This window comes from Sphaeramia orbicularis, chromosome 8 (assembly GCF_902148855.1).
Source record: "Sphaeramia orbicularis chromosome 8, fSphaOr1.1, whole genome shotgun sequence".
Lineage (NCBI taxonomy): Eukaryota > Metazoa > Chordata > Actinopteri > Kurtiformes > Apogonidae > Sphaeramia > Sphaeramia orbicularis.
The window spans coordinates 48,804,366-48,826,009 of NC_043964.1; the positions used below are offsets into that span (position 1 = coordinate 48,804,366).

General features: G+C 38.7%; 1 pseudogene; it reads left to right on the forward strand.

The window, feature by feature from the left end:
* Positions 1-21,644, forward strand: part of LOC115424370 (carbonic anhydrase-related protein 10-like) — a 195,821-nt pseudogene that overhangs the window by 156,089 nt on the left and 18,088 nt on the right.

Consider the following 21,644-nt stretch of genomic DNA (forward strand, 5'->3'; position numbering starts at 1 on the left):
CAAGCTAGCAGGGAATGAGCACTCTGAAAAAGTGAAGCAAATTCAAGCTGCTTTAAATTCACAACAGTGACTCTTCTTGTGAACCTGGGAGTTCAGTGAATTCACCACCAAGGCAGGATACCAAGTTGCCAGGTTAGTTGCCTATAACTGCTGGTGTTATGTACTTGTAGATGTGACACAAAATATTACTCTCTGAATGATTTTGTGAAAGACAAGAGTAAGAGTCATATGTTTTCATCTTAAATGCTAACAGACTTTGCATTACTGAGTAAAATGTGAGTAATGATTACTCATATAAGTCATGTTTAAAATGAATGTGGGGTTAAGATTTTTATCCACTTCTTGGACGTTTAAGATACTCCACACAGTTTGTTCTATGTTATCTGACTCCAGATGTGAAAGGAAGGCAGAAATGTTTTGGGTTTTTTTGTTTTTTTATTTGTTCACACCTGAGTGGCTTAGATTTGGTTACATTGCCATTTTAAAAAATGATATTGCGACAATGAAATTAAAATTGTTGTAGAATAGCGCTTTTATATGTAATTTTTACTGTTTAAAAAACGTCCGAAGGGACCACTGGCCCCTGGCAATGTCCACATTATCAGATCTGGCCCTCTTGAAAAAAAGTTTGGACACCCCTGGCATAGAGCAAAGTCCTTTGACATGGATATGAGTTGTGAACTAATTAAGACAAATAAACAGGCAATGATATGGCTTTGTCAGTAAGGTGCAACACTAAATAATACAAAAAGACATTTCCATAAAATCAATCAACTGAAATCCAAGACATGTCTCGATACATCCACCTATGTGTGCTTCTGTTAGTGGTAGCCTGCTGATGACAGCCAGGTTTATCCCTGTAGATAACACTAACATGATTATCATATGACATTATTTTCCAAAGTCACTGGTGTTTTTGACCAACTTTCACATTTTTTTTTGGTAGCCTGGAAAAGTACTAAATGTGATGGATAAACTGCTATTCTATGTGTATTGTGGACCCACAGGAGGAAAACACTAGAGGATGTAACTCCACTTTTATGACTACATGAGTAGCGCTCCAAAAGGCATCACCATCTAGAACAGGGGTGTCAAACTCACTTTAGTTCAGGGGCCACATCCTTCCAATATGATTGGAAGTGGGCTGGACCATTAAAATAATAACATAATTTATAAATAATGTCAACTCCAAACTTTTGTCTTTGTTTTAGAGCGAAAAAAGTAAAATTACTTTACAAAAACGTACATTTACAAACAATCTTTTAACATGAACAACCATGAAAAAAACCAAATGTATTTTTAAAAAAAGATAATTGCAATTTCAACAATATTCTGTCTCAGCTTCTCATTTATACATGTGCATTACAACTTAGATCACAGCGGTTGTTAGGGATGCACCGATCCGATACCAGTATCTGGCATCGGCTGCGATACTCAGTGTGTGTACTCATTTTGTACTCGTAAAAGTAATCCGATACAAATGCCATACCACTTACGGCCATGTGACATTCACAGTTCAGTGCAGCAGGTATGCAGCGGTCGAATAATGTGTGGGGAGTGTAAAGAGTGTGGAGATTTTTTTAAAATAAATGACAGTGAGAAAGGTAGCGGTGACTGCAAGTAACGTTAAAGACACAGACGGATACGGACGGAGCGTTCTGTCCGTCCTCTGCATACATTCCATCCATTTTCCAGGTGCTGGCAGATGCGTACTCAGACGGAGAATACCAGCGGGAACTGTGGAGGTAGAGGATCTGTTCAAAGAGCCAGTGTGTGAGTTAGAGAAAAACTACTGACAGATTTATGACAACTACCCAGAGCTGGGCCGGGGGTACGGAGCGGTGCAGACCGCCACCAGTGAAAACGAAACTTGTCACTCATTTCTCTTTTCTCTACTTGCTGAAGCTTCGCTTTTAAACCTTACCAGCGAAAACGCTGCAATATTAGTATCACATTAGTGTTAACTCTGTCGTCTCCATGTTTGTCATTACTGACTTTCTTCTTCTCATAAAACTTTCCTCTTCTTCGTGGTATTTGTCCAGTATGGTTAATTAAGAGCAGCACTCCCTGGTGGATTAACTGAGAAACGCTCATTCCAACACATTCAATGTCAGTAGCAGCACCTTGTTCCAGTCAGACTAATGACAACGACAACAAAGCACATTTACAAAAGGAACTAAGAACTGGAATGGGATTTAAAGTACTCGTATCAGTACTCGGTATCGGCAAGTACTCAAATGTAAGTACTCGTAGTCGGTCTGGAAAAAAGTGGTATCGGTGCATCCCTGGTGGTTGTAGAAATACACAATACATTTAGTAATAGGCAGAAAATTATTAAAATTGCACTTCTCTTAAGAAATTTCAGGTTGTTCATATTTCTTTAGGTTATTCACATGTTCTGTGAAAGGACAGTTTGTAAATGTAAACATTGTCATGTAATTTTACTTTTTTCTGACAATGAAACAGAGAAAAGAATTTGGAGTAGTAGACCAGTATTCTACTGGTCTGACCAACTTGAGATCGAATTGAGCTGAATGTGGAACCTGAACTAAAATGAATGTTAATATCCACAGTGTAATTTTTGCATTTCACAAAATTCATCCCATGGGCCGAATTGGACCCTTTTTGGCTAGCGGACCATATGTTTGAAATCCATAATCTAGAAGATGAGACAGTGAGAAAGATTATTACAAATATTAGAATGGACAGGTTTGTACCATCTCTATGCAAACCTATGCCCTCCTAAAGTCTTGTTGTTTGTTGGCTTAGTTGGATGTAGTTTTTGGACTTCTGAATATGTGATCATCTTTTGGAGCCTAAAAAATATTTAGGATCAGATGTATTAGATACAAATTAGAATGGTGGCTAAGTAATGTGGTTTTTAGGGGGTTTTTTTGTTGTTGTTTTTTTTATGTTTTTCTTTGAAACACAGTGCCTGCTACTGTACCGTATAATCCCAGAAAAGACTGAACCATTTGGGAATCTACAATACAGTTTATGTAACGCTGAGGGGATGACAGGGAAAAACACTGTCCACTTCTATTAAATCCAGAAAAATCATTAGTTTCAGAGTTTTTGGTACCAGACACTAGTTGTAGAACACTGTTGTAGAAGACATGTTTTGTAATTAACATCTACAATTTTAATTCACAGTTTGTCAGTGCAGGTAATGATTATGTGTATGTTGAAACATTGCAATTTGATCTGCCCAGGAATAGGGCACCCTGTATGTTACCCTATATAGTGTGGTTGTGTATATGATGGACTGTACAGCTGTAGTTATTACCTAAATACAATACTTTACACCTATCAACAATCTTCACGATATCTACAAGATGGACAAAATTAATTACAATTAATTCATTTATATCCAAATATATGTACTTTGTTTGTATATTAAAAAAAACCTTCATATTTATGTGTATATTAATGCAAACATGTTTTTTTGTTCCAAGGAAATCATTATTTTTATGGTAGACCTTGTCATACATGAACAATATGAATTTTCTTTCTTATTTACCACAATAATAACACAAAATTCTTAAACAAATATGTAACTGGGTATGTTCTTCTACTGCAGGTTATGGTATCTTGTACCATAGAACATCATGCACATATCATGAATAGTTCAAAAGTAATGGCTTCTTGAATTTGCATCTTTTTCTGGACCACTTGTTTTTACTTTAAAATTAGGTTTATACCTCATTTTCAAAGGCCAGATTCTCAAAAACCAACTGAGATATAAGGCTGAAATTTTGTTTGTTGTTTACTAGGACTGTTAATATAAAACATATGAAGTTGACGATGTTCAGTTGGGAATATTGTGTGAAATCTTGTGATTTGAGGCCAATTTACTCTGGTGCAACAGAGCTCTGGGCTCCTGAGTGGGTTAATGCAGTTTGTTTAAAGTTGAATTTGAGTGTAAGTGGATCTAAAGTATGAAAAGGTTACTAGCGTTGAAAGTAGGAAAGTGACCTCCTTCATTTACATTCACAAATGCAGATCAGTAGAGACAACACTGCTTTCTGCTTTAGTCCTGCCCTTGGTATTAATTCGATTTAGCTCTGGTTGACTTTATGGACCTTAACCTAACCCAACATTAATTATCAATGAACAAGTAAGGCATAACTCTCCTGTTGTCTCATAATTAGGCTGAGGGAGTCAGCTCTCTAAAACCTCTATACAAGATATATTTAAAAAAAAAGTTGCAGCAAACTTCGACAGCCATCACAGCACATCCCACTTTCTTCCGCTTTTCTGCATTTTGTCAGTAGACAAAGCTGGATTGCTTTTCTAACTGGGCCACAGTACCACAGAGGCCGGAGGCAATGGGATTACCCATGTTAAAAATAAAAAAAGGGCTCATTATGACACTTTTGGTGAAAGTCTCCATAAGCAGTGTTACACTTTGGGATAAATGATAACACTGCAGAGATATTTCACTTAATAACTCAAAACCAGCTGGTGGTGGAAATGTAAATGTCAGGGTGTCAGCGAAGTCATTAAGAGTCAACCTCTGCATATGCTAGTTGTCTGCAGTACATTTTATAGCAGGTCATCTAATGGTTATGTTGTTTCTGATTGAAGTCTTCCGACTGACAGTACATTCTTGGAGTTTGCAGACAGCATATGTTTGTAAAGTGTAGATTTTCTTCGAGATATTCCTCGCTTAATGTGACTAGAAAACGTTAGGCTGTTTTCCACAGGGCAATGGCTACAGTCAAGAGCTGGGCAACAATTAATCTCAAGAGGCATTTCACAAACAGTAACTGAACAGATTCGACAAGCTAATTGGTCAGGAGGTCAGTGAGGGCAGGATATAATTGGCTTGAGCCTTACGACTTTGACTGGAGTGCACTGAAGCCATAAAAACAAGGACTTGAGTTGAATGGGTTTGCCCTCTCTTGGATGAGGTCTCGTTATTATCTATTATTGGAATCAAGTCTCACTTGAATCCTTTTTTGTGCTCAAGAATGTCTGCTAGGTTTAACAAGAATGAGGGTCTCTTTTTAAGATTTCTTTAATGTTGTGTATGTCAGCCATAATGTTCTTATTCAGACAACAGATATCCTGTCATAAGTAAAGTGACATGAAATATAAAATGATGTTAGAATATAGCTGAGAATATAACTGAGTTTTAAAAACAGGGATTGAGTTAGAACTTTGCACTAGATTGACATTAATGGTATTATTTTGTTTTCTTGTTTTCATTAGTTTTTTGGTTGAATGTCAGAAATAAGGTCTGTGGCTAATAATACATGAACAAATACCCACTGGTGAATTTACAGACACAGATAATCTTTTTTTTATACCCAGAGGGAGGTCTTGCATGTCTCAACAGAGGTGACTAAAGTGTTTTTTTAGGTGGTCTGGGACATTATATGTCTACTGCCAAACACAAAAAGTCACATTTCCAGCCTTATTACACTGGATAAAAACCTGCATATACAGACACTTTAAATACATGTTCACAGTAAGAAAGTGATTTTCAATCCAGATTATTTTGTTGATTCAAATATGGAATCATCATAAACTTTGTTTGAGAAACAACAGTGAAACATACAGTACATAGGCCAGCAATTTCTTTTGATTCCAAGCATTTAAACCGAAGTTGAGAAACATTAATGTAATATATATATATATATATATATATATATATATATATATATATATATATTTTTTTTTTTTTTTTTTTTTTTTTTTTTTTTTTTTTACACTGTTTCCCTATCCTTTCTTCAAATTTTATATGATACATTTATTAGACCATCCTGACCAGACCCAGTGTGCACTTTTCATATTTTCAAAACCACTCTCAATAACAGCTGTGCCAATTTAATAATTAATTTTTTTATATAATACTGGTAATTATGTATCAGCTACAGGGGACTGTGGCTCTCAGGAGGAAACCCAACCTACTGCTCTTGTTTTTTAATCTCTAAAATAATTCAAGTGTAACAATGAGATGCCTTTTCCATCAGCTGTAGCCTGAAAATTACAATAGCCTGTAATCAGCCATGTCTCCAGATACAGTATGATTACATCTACCTTAAAAAAGAGATTCTGTTTTTTCCTTACCAATCTTTTTGCACAACCATGTTCACTTTATAAACAGAGCCCTGACCAAATGACTGCAAGCCCACAGATAATTCTGGAGGCTTAACTGAACATTTTTCATGCATTACTTATGTAATTCTTGCATTTTCAGGCACAAATATGAAAAAAACATAGCTCACAGACAGTTTGGTTTATTTTCTTGAGCATGCACACCACATTGCTGAGAAAATGATGTTACTTGCACTAAAATTATCAGTGTGTTGCAGCTGTGTTGGAGCCCTGGCATTCACAGTGACCTGTTCTGTCTGTTTGTGTTTTCTGATGTAGATGGGTGGAACCATGTACAACACAGGGAAGCATGTGTCCCTGCGTCCGGACAAAGCACACCTGGTCAATATCTCTGGAGGTCCGCTGGGTTACAGCTACCGGCTGGAGGAGGTCCGACTCCATTTTGGAAGTGAAGATGCCCACGGATCAGAGCACCTCCTCAACGGACAGGGTTTTCCTGGAGAGGTTCGACACCAGATACAGATGTACCTGCATAATCTACAAGTCAAACACACACAGAAGAGCACAGGAGGATTTACAGCCTAATAATGGCTCACAGCTTACAGTCAATAATAAGGACATGATATGTTCTCAGTCAGTGTAACCCAAAAATGTACACAGGCAAATACATATAAATAAACAAATTCACTGCATCTCTAATCTTCATCTTTAATTAAAAGTACATTTTTCATGTGAGGAATCTTGTTCTCGTAACTCACCTCAAAGCTCATTATGCATTTTGAAATGTATTCAGTCTTGTTTGTGAAAATTTAAACTGTTGTTTCTTGTCTCTTGACTCTGAATTCTTAGAGCTCCCATGTCATTAAATGGAACATGATCACGATAGAAGTCCAGATAGACTGAGGTTAAACGGAAGCTGTAAAATCTCTCTTGCTTTGCATTCCGGTCGTTCTTTATTTGTCTAAGTGAAATGACAACAGAAAATTTGACTTAGAGCCATGTTTAGCCTTTTGGGTAGAAAATGTCATCACATTGTTTTATCCAAATTAGTGTGAAACACTGCAGTTCATATATGAAGTCTAGTGGTGTGGTCAAGTCAACTCTTCCTTGAGGCCAAGTGAATATTTATGAGAAGTCATAAACATATGTATTCATATTAAATATGTACACAGTATACATATGCATAATATATGTATTTGCATATACATAATGTATGTGCAGTATATGAGATGAATTGCGGAAGTATACTTCAACATTACAACTTAACTGTTTCTTGGAAGCATCCACCCGTTGGGCAGCAGTTGTAGTTTAATAAGAAAAGTTGGTGCAATGTGTGAAATACTCATGGGTTCCCCATTTGGTCTTTAATGTAACGCTGAAACCTTCCCACATTCAGTATAGTTGAATTCATGGATACAAACTTGGTCAACTGCATTATTCACACTGTATACACACAGACCCTGCTGTCTTAATGTGTTTTTAAATGTAGTGTAACTATCACAGGTTTGGTTAGGACCCAAATGCAGTACACCAGAATCTTTTCAGAAGGTCTTTATTGAAGACACAGTAAGTAGTGTAGAACAAGGAGGGTGAGTGTAATGGGGAGCAGGGGAAGGGACATGGTCCAGAACAGAAGACAAGCAGGTTAGCATGTGTCACTCCCTCCAGGAAATACACCACGCCAAAGTTCTTCATCACTGATAGATTTATTCATCAGAGCTTAACACTGGCAAATCCACCACTGAACTAAGCAACACGCACAATAAAACACACATACACATTGACTGAAACCAATATGTGCGACACAATATAACATAAATAAACATACTTTGCTGGTTGCGCAAAACCAAGAGGGGGTGAAAACAGGCAGTACAAAATCCTTCAGGGAAATGGATGCAAAATCCTTTTTGAAGTATAGAAAAACAAACTGTTTTGTCTTATGAAGTCATTTATACTATCTGATAGAAGTAATTTATATTATCTGATGAATGTAGCAAAAACATGTCATTATGGTCTTCATGGGGTCCAAACACTGTGACAGCTAAGAGTGTCCCTGTGCAACACCAACTGTGAACAAAGTTCCTAATCATTAAACAAAGTCACAAATATAAATTACATACATAAAATATTGTAAACAAACAAAATTACATGTATGAACATCAAGGCCTTTTATGGCAGTTAAACTATGAGACAGGTGAAGAGACGTGGTCCAGGGCAGAAGGCAGGTAGGTTAACCGGGAGACAGGTGAAGACACACAGTCGTGCCAGGCAGAGTCGAAACCAGGAAAATCCAGAAATCACCAAACTCAGGGTCACAGGCAGAAATCAGGTCTAAGCCAGGACTAAGGAAAAGAGCTAAGGTTAAAATGAGGCAGGGGACAGAAACATGAGTACAGATGAATGCTGGAGAGTCTGACAGGATCTGAGGACAATCTGGCAAGGACTGGAGAGTCAGTGAGGCTTATATGCTGGGCTGATTGGTGGATGAGCTGCAGCTGGGTAAACAGGTGAGGAGAGTTGGCCTGATGAGATGGGTGTGACTGGCAGGATGAGTGAGAGGGAGCAGACAGGTGGAATGGGTTTGGCTGATTAGGTGTGGCATGGTGAGGCAGAGGACAGCACACAGTAGGTAACAGACTGGGAGATGCAGGAAGGCCAGTGGCTGAAAGGACACAGGGTTAATAGGCAGAATGTAACTAGTTAAAGTCATTTTATTTTGTTGTTAGGTATATAGGGTGTGTGTGTGCGTGTGTGTGTGTGTGTGTGTGTGTGTGTGTGTGTGTGTGTGTGTGTGTAAGGCAAAGCAAGTTTATTTGTATAGCACATTTCAGCAACAAGGCAATTCAAGGTGCTTCACACAGGACATTGAAATAAAAGAAACAAAAAGAAACACATTTAAAACATAAAAGAAACATGTAAAAGATGATTAAAAACAGCAAGTAAGAAAACAACACATAAAAATAAATAAATAAATAAATAAATAAATAAATAAAACATGTATATGTATATATATATATGTATATGTGTGTGTATATATGTGTATATGTATATTTATATATATATATATCTATGTGTGTGTGTGTGTGTAGAAATTATTTTAAGTTATTTTGTTGTTTTATTAGTAATAGTATTTTTTTTTCCTGCTAATTTACTGTACCACACTCCGATCCGGTAGGTGGCAGTAATACACATGTTAAGTCAAGTGCTGGCTGCCAATCAAAACCAGAGAAGAAGAAGAGAAGCCAGCAGTAGGGAGTCCCAGGTGAAATCAGTGTTACTGTTGAAGCGACAGGGTCAGGAAGGAGACAGCAGCAAAGCAAACTGTGCCAGTAACTACAATGCTGAAGTTGTAAATAATTCACTGCTTTGAGAGTTGTATAGGATAACATTTTGAAAGGTTTTGTTGAACTACCACTGGTTTTTACAGTAAAATGTGGTTTATACCTCATTTTCAAAGCCCCAAATTCTCAACAACCAGGGAAGACGTAAAACTCATATTTGGTGTGGTGTTTACTAGGATTGTTATCATTATTAACATAACATCAGATTTGCAGACTACTTGCAACAATGTCTCCTATATTAGACCTTTGAACTCTGGCATTCAGTCAAATACACAGTTCAAGCAAAATTAGGCTCTATTACAAGGCATGGTGGCATAGTGGTTAGTAGTTCCCCCTCAGAGGATTCTATTTTTGATTGCCAGATGAGGCCTTTCTCTCTTGAATTTGACTTCTTTTTGCATCGTGCAGGTTTCCTCCAGGCCCCCCAGTTTCCCCTGCCATCAAAAACATGTTTATGGAGGTTATTTCTCCTGTCATTGCCTTACAGCCTGGACTCTGAGGGCCTTCTGTGGCACCTCACTTCTAATGTGCTAAGTGCTAATGTAAATTGCTGATGGTAATGGTAATGCTAGGTACTGTGTGTGTATTAGCATGGGTGAAATGCAGAGGCTGAACCCTATGGGGATAATAAAGAGAGTTAACTGTAATAGACCATTTCTTCCAACTTAGCTCTGGTTTTACAACTTGTCTCAAGGTTCAAGGTGAACTCACTTTATTATTCCTGTAAGGAAATTTGGTTTCTACATTTTACCCATCCTAATACACACAACATCCTGCAAGAGCATTAGCACTTAGTACAATTGGAGCAGTCAGCTACCACTGAAGATTTTCATTTACTTACTGTTTTTTGATGGTGGGGAAACCTGTATGGCATGGTGAAATCAGATGAATTCAACACAGAAAAGCTACATGGCACCTTCCAGATGAGGTCTGCAGCTCCACACTTAGGACTACTGCCTTCACTACTTCCCTTCAACTCAGTATTTGCCTGAATCAACAGCAAACATTGCGTTTAGTTTGCAGTTATTGCACACTGTTTATTTCTACTGATCTCACAGAATTCTTCATTGTTGTTGTTTTCATTTTCTCTTTTCAACCTGTAGAATGTGCCATGACAAAAAAGGCTCACACTTTCCAAACCAATTTCTTTAGGGTTCAGAATGGTCAAACTTAGGTTTGCAAAATCAGGTTTGCACCTGTTCCATGTTGATGCAAAGAACTGTAAGAGGAAACAACCAAATTTTTTCTGTATGTTTTGTGAAAAAAAACTTTTTGATTTTTTAAAAATGCTTTTTAGCGAACTCCAATTGAAATTTAAAAAGAAAAAAAAGAGAGAGAGAGAGAGATTTTTCCAAAGGTCCCCCTAAAATGTTTTTCTCGTTTTGTATTAAGTATTAAGCACACTAGTTCGTCCACAAAACAGCTTTTCAGTTAGAGTTTGATGGAACATGACATCTAGGACATTCATGGTAGAGAAGGAGGTTGAAGCTTTTGATTTCTTCTAAGCATTATTAGTTTATTAGTCTATTACCTCTGTCTAAACAAATAGTCTGAGTTCTTAATGTATGCTATCTTTTCTCATGGGCCCTCCACCATCTCCAAGGCCCATATGGTACAGTTCACTCTGCAGCTGGGTGGACAAAAATAGATTGTCTCAGCATGTGGAGAGCTGGTACTGAGTCTGCAGGTGAACTGTGATTATGTAATTTGAAAAGTAAGTAACATCAAGGTACCACAAGAGAAAAGAAAAATAGCGAGGGAAGAAATTTACCAGATTCTTTTAAAGAAAGGTCAGTGAAAGCAACTTGCTAGTAGTGTCAGAATAAAGTAATATAGAACATCTGCAGGTCTTAAAAAATCTCAAAGTGAGTTTTCTTATCAAAAGGCCTTGGAAGGTATTAATTTTCACTGAAACATTGAAATATTTTCTGTTTCTGTATTTGATGTAATTGAAACTTATTACATCTTTTATAAAGTATTGCCAAAAAAAACTATTTTTGGCTATCTGTTTTCAAGTATTTTATAGACAAAACACTAAATTGCTGAATTAGTTGAGGAAACAATCAGCAAATTAATAAATAATGAGAAAAATGGATAGTTTCAGACCTAGACACTCTACCACTTTCCTGCAGCCATTTCAAGAGCTGCCAGTTGAAAATCTCTGAACTTTTAAGTTCAGTAACTCTTGCGTTGTCAGTGGCACCCATATAGACAGAATGATCTCATTATCCTGGTAAGAAAAAATCTTGGTGATTTAGGAGTGTCATTGGTACTACTACTGTTACTCATGTTTCATGTAATTGATTGGAAGATCGTCTCAAAGAGATGTGCAGAAAGACTGGCTTGTCTGGCTGCCTTAGAGATGCCTTGGCAAAGGGAGTTAATGTCACTGCAGACCAGTGTTTCTCAACCTTTTTTGAACAAATTATCATGACCTTCCTGCCCCCCCCCCCAAAAATTGCTTTGGGGGGGGGGGGGGGTAGCGGGTTACCAATCTGTAACACATTGTCAAGCAGGGGGAGTGCAGCATGATATTGATACTTATACAGACTAACAGCCCCGTTTTGTTCACAGTGGCCCTTCTCAGCTTTCTTGTTCCAAACGCCCCCTGATGGTGTCCCCTGACAAAGTGGAGAATTACAACACAGCCAGAGCAATTATCATTGACATACAAGTCTCTTGGGGCTTGTAGCATTAACATTGCATGGTCTTAAGCTAAGTCATTTGTAATTCCATAGTACCAATAGTTACGCTGATTTAACTGATTTAAAATGTAACTGTACTGGTCATGCCTACGACATTAATTGCGCTTTACATATTACTTATAAGCAAGAGAGGCACAAATTCAGTAAAAAAAATTGCCATAAATGCACCACATTGGACCTTTTTATTATGTGAATAATGGGCAGGGGCAGAACATATGGGGAGCAGCCATTGCCAACTAGCAATGATGTACCATCATTGATTCCAGGTGATTGAGTGTGAGTAAACAAGCAGTAGTTAGTGAGTGGAAAGAACACATTCGCGCTTGTTGTTTGTGCAGCTGTAAGCTTTGCACTTTGTCATTGTCCTAGAGACGCAGCACAGCACTGGCCAATAATGTGTCATCTTAGAGGAGTGTCTGCTGCATGGGGTCAGTGACCAGCCCATCACAGCCCAGGTAATTGGACAAATCAACAAGTGTCCATCACTACCAGTGTTAAAACACCCGGTGAAGGAGGCAACCTATTGCTGACCATGCCTGACTGATAAAGCAGTGTGACTTAGTACTTAAGCGTTCTTGACAGTGGGCTATGGCGAAAGTTACTTGACGGAACCGCTAGTATCATATGTGATCTTTTGAAACAGCTAGCAATGAAAATTTGCTACAAGTACCCCTTTAGCAGAGCAATAAAAAGGATTACAAAAGATGAACAAGCCATTGAAGAGGTTGCACATCCAGACTGAAACAGGGAGAGTGACTTCACTTATTCTTTTGGGCAAGTTCTTGGAGGAAACTTTGGAGAGTCCCATCTCCAAGGGGAAACTGGTGTTTCCATTGTACCGTTTCCTTTTGGAACCCATACAAAATACCCACTGACTCACTTGTCACATTTGAATGCCTCATACTTCCTTATAACTACAGCACTTAGTGTGGAGATGTCACATTCAGAACAAATCCACACATCCACGATCCTTTGACCATGATGATATAACAGGATGCAAGTTATTTATAATTCCACATGTTATGTCTGTGCATTTTTGCGCTGCCACTATACTGTGCAATGACTGACAAAAACACAAAACTGGTGGGGTTTCCCAGTGGATGATTCAGAGGAAAATCTTGACCTTTCAAGCCTTTATACTACTGTGAATACTTTGGAGTATCTTTTGTGTTCCATCTTGGTGTATGTCTCTGTCTCTCAGGTCCAGTTGATCCATTATAACCAGGATCTCTATGCCAACTACAGTGAAGCAGCCAAGAGCCCTCATGGCATCGCTGTGGTTTCCATCTTCATAAAGGTCAGAACAACCACAGTGAACAAGAGGAAAGAAATAAGTATATACATACATACTTTAAATGGGGTTATGTGATTAAGACAATGTGACATCAGCTCAAGGTTAACATACTGTAGCGCTAGGGTTGCCAACTCCCTGAAAAAAAAAGGGACAGAGTTGGCAGGGCCGGCTGACCCAATTGCCCACTCCTCCCGGGGTGGTGAATTTATTTTGCCGATTTCGTGTATGTGAAAATGCGTCCCTTTTCAGCTCAATATGGGACGTGTACTTTTGTTTCTACATACGGACGGTTGGCAACCCTAGTGCTGATAGGGAAAATGATCAGCTCATTTGTGTGTTACAGATTGTCCTATAATGCAGGAAGAAGTTCTCTATGTTTTAGTACTTGGACCACTTTCTATATGTGTTGTATTGCATTATACATGTGTGTGTGTTGCACTGAAGTTTGTGATGAATATTTGAATACCCCCTCTCTCTTTGTCATCACTCAGCTCTCTGAAAACTCTAACGCCTTTCTCAACCGCATGCTCAACAGAGACACCATCACAAGAATCAACTACAAACGTAAGACACACTCACTGTTTCTCCTTATCACACATGCACATGCACAAGAGTGAACTGTCTGCCCTTGGATTTACTCCAGACACAAGCTCATTCAACTAAACATCTGCCTGGCTCTACGTGGTTCCTGGAGTTATATGGGTGGTTTAAATTGGCTGCATATGACAGACTTCACAGTTGGAGAGTGTTTGAGACGAAGGTGCATTTCAAATAGCTGATGATTATAGAAAGTCTCAGAGTTTTGGTCTCGCTAGTCTGTCTTCTTTGGCCAAAATACACTTGCTGTCAAGCGTGTTTCTTGTTGCGTAATGATTACTAAAGGTTTTAGTAGTCCATCCAAGAATTGTTGAGATATTTAGCTGGGTAAAACAACCTGTTTGCTCAACTGAAAATGGTCAGAGGAAATGTGAAGGCTGTGTCATGACTATACCATCACTATAATTCATCATGTTTTAGTTGCATTGCAGAAACATGAGGAGCACTGATGAAGTTGCTACAAAAAAAAAAAAAAAAAAAAAAAAATTAAATATTTATTTTAGATAATGAGTTTTGTAAACTTGGAGCATTTTCCTTTTTGTTGAGTTTCTTTTCACATAGCCAAACCATCCCAGACTTTGTTTTAGTACCAAACTCACCTCTGTTAAAGTTGCAAGTGTGTAATGTTTAGTATCATCTAGTGGTGAAGTTTGAGATTGCGAACACGTTGAATCCCCCTCACCTCTATTATGGTGTCCGCTACAAGTACAAAAATATGTCATTAAAACCAGCGTTTGTCCATTCCAGGCTTTTTAAAACATCTCCAAGAGAAACTGAGAAGCAGACACCAAAAAGGTGCATTATATACATTATATAGCCTAAATGTCATCTAAAAGTAATGTTTATTTGCAACATAGTATAGCAAACTATTAGATATTCAAAAACAAATGAATTTTAGCTAAAAAAAAAAAAAAAAAAAGAAGTCTCCGTTTTGAATGTCTGGGGTCGCCACAAATTTGTGATGTTAAAATGGGGTCACGAGCCAAAAAAGGTTGGGAACCACTGTTTTAAGGTAATGAAAACTCATTCATTCAAATTCTCAAATGATTATACAGTAACGAATACATAACTCTGAAAATTATATTCCACCACAAATACAGTCTCCTAATCCCCATAAATCTCACACACTGCACCTCAAAAATCTTGATCTTGTTGTGACTGCTTTGGTCTGCATCCACATACAGTTGTGTTCACACTTGCCCAAATGAATTATCCCATAGTGGACAAATCACTGTGGTTTGTTTCAAAGTTACTAATGCTGTGAAAGTATCTCAAGACTCACATACATGCCTTAGTTAATCATTTATGAGGTGAAAACATCAGATTTCTACATGTTCAGATAAATAATAAGTGTGAATTCATAGTGAAGTCATAAATGCATGCACACATAAACAACTGACCTTTTTTTCTCACCAAAGAAGGTAGGGTTAGGTTTGTTGTTTGTGCATAACAACTGACGTCGTTTTGGTTGTTGAATTTGCATATCAAATAACAAAACTAAAAGATGTTTTCCAACACTACAGTGGCTATCACTACTGGCAAAGTAGAGTTCAACAGTTAGAATAAACAAACAGATGCATATTTTTAGGACTTACCACGTTGTCCTACATTTTCAGTCACTTTCGGTCAGTCCTGTCCTTTTTCATCCTGTCATAAAAGTTTTATTAGTGAGCTCCAGGTAAAATCAGGTAAAGACAAATGCCAACAGTAATCCAGAGTGCTGAGGGAGCTCTGGTAATAGCAAACTTCGTGGACATGAGTTAAAATCTTTGACTTGTTCTGTCAGACAGACACACAGAGTTTATGTATTTTGTCCAATTGTGTCTCCAGGTTCGTTCCACATGCTGTCATTTTAGATTAGTGACGTAACACCATGGGTAAAGTAGTTCACCAGGTTCATGACAATCCATGTGTTGCCCAAACATACACTAGGTGAGTGCGTGGAGGGGTGCTTACCTTTTCACATTTTTGCATTGATTTTATATGTAATCATGTGGCACAAGACATTAACTTTGTTTTTAATTTGAACACAGCATTATGGTAAAGGTTTCATGAAAATGGTGGAGGCTTAAAGTGACAGCAGTTTTAATCCAGTCTTAAACCTGCATGATCTGAAATCAGGAGGAAAACTTGACAGAATCTGAAAATAAACACCTTCCTTCTCTGTTCTTAGATGATCCTGATACCATTTTATGCATTCTTGGACAAATGAAACCACTTTTCTAAGCTCCCGTGTCAAGCCACAGAGTAGAGCAGTAGAATCATGGCTGTGTTTTGTCTGACAGAATCTAATCCATGATTAGCAATAACAGTTGGCAGCCATGTACTTAACCTCCTTACCTGTCTGAGAATACATAATAAAATGTGATTAGATGGAAAGCTGTACCATGGAGTTTCCTACAGACTGGAAACACAGGCAGGGCGTAGAGGCAGAAGTCTCATATCCTCTCACACCACTAGTATAATATGTTGAAAGGCAATTATATTTTTGCCTAATGATGCAAAAAAAAGCAAAAAAAAAAAAAGCATTGCAGCAGTAACAATAACAAGTGAATTTTTGACACTAACCTCAATGCGATTCTCATTAGGGCAGCTGACATCGGATTATGAAAATGAATATCTGATCGTACACTGCAGCAGCCATCTCACATGGGTCTGGGCTATACTGAGTGCAATGTATAATGGACAGGAGTCAAACAATGTTACTGTATATGTGTTAAAATGAACTGAAGGGAGTCGATGATTCACAAACAACCCAACAGAAATGATGACAGTGACAGACACACAGACACAGTGATTTGCACTCTGAGAAACCTAAAAAGCCCTGTTTGAAAATCCTTTTTTTCTCAGAGGGCAAAATTGTAGAACCAATAAATAAAATGGCATCTTATGCAATTAGTGTTTAGACGAACCATTGTTCCTGGTGGACTTTAAATTTTGGTTACTGTAGGCTTAATGACAGTACTTGGAGGATAAGTGTATTCCACCATAACCCAGGTCCATGTGTTGGTGTCATGGTCCGCTCCGGTGTGACTGCTGGCTCCTCCCTCTCCATTCTTCCCTCCACAATCAAACTCACCTGTTCGGGTGTGACACATCACAATCAAGCCTTATTAAAGGTTTGGTCCTGCAGACGTGCAGCATTGGATCATTGCCAACCTCACCTCTGCATAACCCAGACTTTCATTCCTCATCCTCACACATAACTTGACGGACTCTGACTCACCTCCAGGTTTTTGTTTGTATTGCTTTGTAATACGTCCATTTCTCCCTTCAGCATCATGTGCTTGAGTCCTACCTTTCACATCTCATGACAAATGGTCCAGTAGTGTTGGGTCTATACTGATTTCACAACGTGTAGATACAGGTATATAGCAACAGTATTTGTGACAGCTTTTGTATAGAACGAGCAAAAATACATTTTCAAATTGTTCAAATCCTTCTGTTTTTTTGAAAGAATAATTGATAATAATAGTGGTTTTTGTTCAGTTTTGTCAGAACTAAGTCTTACACTGAAACCAAACGTTTACATTCAAATCTTTGGAAGAAACAGCTAAAATGTCATACAAAACATAAAAACTAAACATTGTCCCAACAAGTCCAAAGGAACCCACGCAAACCTACCTCTTTTCTCTTTCAGACAATTTTACATAACATACCAACACTCACACAAATGCACACACAGTGTTTTTCTGCTCAGTCTTCCTCCAGTATGTGCGCATTTTTAATTTCATACAAATCAGCTCTACTTTGCCAAAATCTGTTTTCCAACCTCTGCTGTGAAAATGCACAGTCCTCTGGAGAATTCCATCCCGTTAATGGAGCTAAACATAGCAGAGCTGCACAAACGCACACACACACTTGTTTTTTTTTTTTTCACATAGGAAGGAAAACCTTGCATAAGTCTAAGGTTTTACTCTGTGTGGAGGGACATGAGATGAATCACCACAAAAGTAAAAGATGCATGTAGCTGATTAATACAAGAACACACACACTCTGAGCTTATTCATGGTGTCTCTCAATCCTATTAAATGGTCCAAACATAACCGATTAATGTCCTGATGCAGTATTCTACATTAACCACACATTGCTCCCCTGTTAATGTTTGTCTTTTTCTCTTTCTGTAGATGATGCATTTTATTAATGGGTTTAAACATAGCCGACCTCTACCCAGACACCACCCGCTACATCACCTATGAGGGCTCTATCACCATCCCTCCCTGTTACGAAACGTCCACTTGGATACTCGTCAACAAGCCTATCTACGTAACACAGATGCAGGTATGTGATTCTGGACATGCAATGCCAAGAAAAGCAACATTTTGTTGATCGTGGCTGAGATGTAATTACTAATTTTCTGTTCTGGCACAGGGTGCAGCCAGCTTTGAATTGCAAATTACAGCTTCAGAACCTGTAACTGTATGCATCTGTTTTTTCCTAAGTGGTTTAGATAAAAGAGACTGGGTTGTACAGTAATGTAATGAGCCCTTCAAATGTTAAATTGCTTCTACCTCTTCGTAGTCTTGAGGTTCCTCTTCCCATAGCAGTAGACGTAGATTGTCATCTGCATGCAGCCACGGTGACACGGCTATAAATCTACATATTGTGTTGTATCCAGATCCAGACGCAAAGCTGCTTTCCGTGACTAAAGAGCATCTGGATGAATGTGTATCAAACCCCAACTGTTCAGTTCAGGGCGTCTTAGCATCAAAGAACAGCACATTTACAATCTAGTGCAGAACTCACCTGCATGCATCAGTGTCATCAACTCCCACACATCATCTGCCATTTACTCACACTTTATTTACTCCTGCTTTCATTTGTCCATTCTTTTTTTCATCTGTCTGTCATCTCCCTCACATCTTTCCATAATCCATTGGTCTCCTCACTCTGTCTGCATCACTTGTCATCATGTTTCGCTTTAGTTCTGTGTTTTTTTTCTAATCCCTTCTCTAACTTTCTCAGATTCCTCCATTATCCCTCACATTCTCTCTCCCTCTCAGATATACAGGCTCTTATTTATCAGATATTATATACCATGTTTATTGTGGGTGTAACACTTATTGTAATACAGTATTTGTACAAAAGTGCTATAATAATAAATAATAAAGGAATATGATGTATAGGCTAGGACCAGTAGACTAGTGGTCAGCTCAGGGTGGGAGGTGGAACTAAGTTTCAAGCACAGACAGGAGACAGTAATATGGTGCAGAATGTGAAGTATACTGAATATTGACAAGCAAAGAATGTTTACAATATTTACACTATGTACATAACAACAGCAGTTGGTAGAGCGGGTTGTCCAATGACCAAAGGGTCGGTGGTTCGAATCCTGGCTCTGACTGTCCACATGTTGAAGTGTCCTTGGACAAGACACTGAACCCTAAATTGCTCCCAGTAGGGTCAGGCAGCGCCTTGCATGGCAGCAGTCGCCCTCTGGTGTATGAGTGTGTGTGTGTGAATGGGTGAATGTGAGGAATTGTAAAGCGCTTTGGGCACCATGAAGGTGTAGATAATGTGCTATATAAGTTCAGTCCATTTACCATTTACCATAACCAAGCAAAATGAGAGTCCAGTAATTCAATGGACATCGGTCCAGTCTGAGGTACACAATAGACCAGATCAGGGTAGCCACGCAAAGGCAGAGTTCGCAATTGTTCAAGTGCAAATGAAATAAAGTCCAGAATATGTCAGAGCAGAATCAGTCTATGTGTATTTGGGATGTTGTGTGCAGGCTACAGCCCCTCCTACCGCACTGTAGAAGGTTGTAGAATGTCACAGAAGCTCACAGGTTCTTCAAGCTAAAAGCCTTGGGCAGCTCGCCATCAGCATCACAGGGACCTGGCCAGTTCCCTGTTTGATTCAATCACATAGGCGACAACAACGTCTAAGGCAGGGGTGCCTGCAGCAACTCCAAGCAAGGCCTCACCCACACAAACACACACCCCAGAGTGTGGAGCACGCCATGATAAAAAACTAAATGACATCGAAGGCCCCACGGGAGTCGCGCGATAGTGATACAAAATCCTGTGATACTTAGGTTTTGTTCAGTATGACGGTGAGAAGGCAGACAGGTGCAGGCACCAGTAAAAAATCCCCTGGATTTCATAGGACAATATAATAACTTGCTTAATGTCTTTCTTAAACCAGTGTAAGCCTTCTTAAGTGAACACATTTCAGCTTACCTCACTGAAGACATTAGTACTAATAGCAGGTCACACCAGCCCTTTAAAGCCTTTAAGGCAAAGATACACCAACCCAACTGCCGATCGTCACCAGAAAAGGCAGCCTGACTATCATCTGAGCCATGGCTCAGGGTTGGCGGTTCGAATCCTGCTCTGTCCCAGTCATGTCCTGTTGTGTCCTTGGGCAAGACACTCCACCCTCCTTGCCTCCAGTGCTGAATGCGTATGAATATTCTGTGGTGGTCAGAGGTGGTATAGGCACCTATCCACGCCTATGGTATAGGCACCTATCCACGCCTATGGTATAGGCGTGGATTGGCAGCCAGGGCAGCTGTGGCTGCAAATGTAGTTTACCACCACCAGAGTGTGAATGTGAGAGTGAATGAATAATGGATCCACTGTACGCGCTTGGAGTATGTGTTCATAGAAAAGCGCTCTATAAATCTAATCCATTATTATTATTGTTATCAGTCAGCTCCTGTCTCCCTGACATGGTCAAAAAAGTGTGAAGAACACACCAAATCGACTACCAACTTCAGCGTATGTTCTGCTCTTGTGCAAGACGTAAAAACAGAAAATGATGGAACATCTCTCTAAACACAGAGCTCACTGTCGTCAATCATTGTTGTCAGCAGAGAGTGTTGAGTAGTCAAGAAGGGTTGTTGTTATTGTACTTGTTGAATGGATGACTAATAATAAGAAGATACTGGCGTTCTCAGCTCCCAGGCTTCTTCTTGTGGAAGACAAAAGATGTCACAGGCGAAAACTAAGGAGAAACCGCGCTATGTTAACAATGCTAACAGTGTTCACTTCATGGAATGAATGAAGTCCATAGGCAACACTGACTGGCACTCATTCAGATACGATATGAGCAGTGTCTATTATATTATTATATTGTAGAAGACAATAACAGTGTGAAATATCTTGGCATAGCTGTAAAGACTGGTGGCGGCATTAACGATGGCCGATTGCAGAGAGCACACCAACCAGATTCTTTTTTTTTTTTTTTTTTTTGGTAACCAACACCATTTATCAAGTTCATTTTACAAATCAACTAAAATTATAGTCACAAATAGATCTGAGAACATTATAATAATGTTCTCACACCAACCAGATTCATGTCACCGACCTCACCAGACTGCCCAATGACATCCAACCATTGAAAATTGGGTTGGTGTGTCTTCGCCTTCAAGTAGCATTACTAGATGCAGAGAATTTGCGTAGTGATTTATTTACAACAATTTCATAAAAAGCATCTGGAAAAAAAAAGCCTGCCCAGTTCTGGAAAAAGATTCTCTAGACAAATGATGAAAGCAAGATGAACGAAAGAACTTTTGAAGGTAAAGAAATGGGAAGTTTATCAGTGGCTTAGTCAACCAAATAGAGCAGCTTTTCAGAGACTTAACCGAAGGCACAAAGACCCACAAAAAAGCACCAACTGAAGGATTTAGATTCATGT